Below are 2,657 nucleotides of genomic sequence, written 5' to 3' on the forward strand. Positions count from 1 at the left end.
TTCGTGAACAGCAAGATATTTGCAGAATGTATGGGAGTTTTAGAGCAAATGCAGGGTGCACCTGGATCTAATTTACTTATGCCTTAATATGGATGACTTCGGCGACATTTCCTCCACCGAGATGTCTTAAGTGTTCATGAACCCCTTCGTCGTGTATACGAAAGGTGCTGTATCGCAGTTGACGCGAGGGGTGGTTCGACAGAGCGCGGGTGACGTTGACCCCTTCTTAAGTTTGAGTAGAGTGAACAATGAGTGTTGGGCCTTGTCCCATGAAATGGAAATTCGTTATCTTTGCCTATGGATTTCCAATATATCTTGAAACTTTCTGCATATCAGTCTTTTAATACTATGTTATAATAACAGTATTAAAAATAATCTAAACTTAGATACTCACGAACAGGTGGCGGGCATGCTCTTCAAAGGGAAAAACATATTTGGACTCAATCTGGTGGCCCTCAACATACAGCGTGGGCGTGACCATGGTATTGCCTCCTATACGGCGATCAGAACCTCATGCGAACTGTCTCCTGTTCATAACTTTGGTGATCTCTCGGGAAAAATGGATGATGACGTGATTGCAAAGCTAGAGGATGTATACCGGTATGCCATTCCTTAATTGTTATACTTTGTAGTTTGTGAACATATTATCCATGTAAAGTAGATTAATATTTTATCACTCAAAGCTCCTTATCTTTTAGTCATGTAGATGATATTGACCTGTACCTCGGTGGTATGGCTGAGCACCCGATAGAAGGAGGAGTGGTAGGTCCCACCTTCGCTTGTATTTTGCTGGACCAGGTCATTAGGCTAAAAGAAGGCGACAGATACTGGTACGAGACCAATGACGAGGACACAAGGTTTACAGGAAATAAGCAAAATGTGGTTGTTATGGCTTTCCCATGGAACTTAGTATCTACCTTTATTTCTTTTATTTTTTTCCTGCTTCTTGTCCCTTTAAACTTCTCGATGTATTTTGGTAATTTATTCTGATATTGTCATTTCAGAACAAGTCAAACAAATTCGCAGCACAACCTTGGCAGGCGTCATGTGCGAAGTGATCCCAGAACTGAAGGAGATTCAGGCCGAACCTCTAAAAGTGGCATCTCCCGAGAATCCAATACTACCTTGCTCCTCTTTCCCGGAATTGGATCTCAAACATTGGAAGGAATAAATGAATCGAAGGAAGGATTCTGTGAAGTCTCGCAAAGGTCGATTTGGGCAATACAATCAGAGATATTTTCGATATGTTCATTGGAAACCTTTGTCTGGTCGATATATTATATTTAAATATGAATTCATTAAAGAGTCCTTCCCACATGATTGTTTGCAATATCCCCCAAGATCAAACTGACAGAAAATCGTAAACAAAGGCATAAAATGTTTATTATTGAAAAAAAAGGAAAATTGAGATATTTGTTTACACCATATTAAGCAACACAAGCAAGTGTTCTCGATTGCTTGATACATCGAAGGTTATGATGTAGAAGGTACCGTCTGACGGAGGCGCTACAGGAGGAGGATGGAGACGCTCTGGGCATTTTTATATTCCGAGGATTTTGGCCCAAGCTATCCAAGGTACCATGTCCCGATGTCCCTAGTTTACCTCCCCACCCCCATCCAAAGGATATCAGGTGCCATCCTTACCAAGGGCACCATTTGGGCTGTGGGTGGGGGGTACTTGCTTGCCAAGAAGCCCGCAAATGAGCCCCATAAAGAAATGTAAAGTAGAATCATTACTTCACAGACATAACAAGGGTTGGGCCTTTGCTATGTCTAATACTTATGTGTTCTATTGATTTCTCAGTAGACATACTACGCATAAGTTTACTATGTTCCCTTTTTTTATTCGCAAGCAACAGCATTGTCATAATACATAAGGCTATATACTAGATATTTATATTTTCCCAATTATCTCATAACCAAATTTTGGAGATGCTATCAAAAACATGATTTTTTAAAATTATTAATACATGATTAATATATGGTTTCAAGTCACAAAATATTTGATGGAATCCTATTGCATTGAATTCCTGTGTTGGCGAAAGTTGCAATTTCTTGCGTCATGTCACAAAATATCAGTTCCTGACACCCATTTCCCTTAGTTTTAGAACGACCTGGAAATGAGTGAGGCTCAGCTCTATGGTTGAGAGGATAGACAATTTTGCCCTTCCTCACAGGGAAATTTGAAATGGCACCCTTGCCCCTTGCCTCACCACATAAGTTGAAGAAATTATATAGGTAGTATGAAGGTTGATCTATCACAATTTTTTTCCGAATTGAAAGTAACCTCACAACCCCACCCTTTCTGACTATTTGTCCCCTTTAGAACTCCAGTGATCTCAATATGAAACCTAGTTTTACCATTGGAAAAGTTTTAAAACTGCGTAAGAATTCTACGTCACGGATGTCTGTGTTTGTTTTCGTCTTTCGGCGACCCGCACCCACTCAGCATCACCCAAAACCCCCCCATAAAAAGTCCCCGCGACCAATATTACCAGTTTGGATCAGGGCGCGAGGATACTGACGGAGACACCGAAGGAGGCGCTGACAGAGGCGCTGCAGGAGGAGGATGGAGACGCTCTGGGCATTTTTATATTCCGAGATTTTGGCCAAAGCTATCCAAGGTACCACGTCCCGATGTCCCACTCGAGGCCTGC

The sequence above is a fragment of the Penaeus chinensis genome, chromosome 39, assembly GCF_019202785.1.
Source record: "Penaeus chinensis breed Huanghai No. 1 chromosome 39, ASM1920278v2, whole genome shotgun sequence".
Lineage (NCBI taxonomy): Eukaryota > Metazoa > Arthropoda > Malacostraca > Decapoda > Penaeidae > Penaeus > Penaeus chinensis.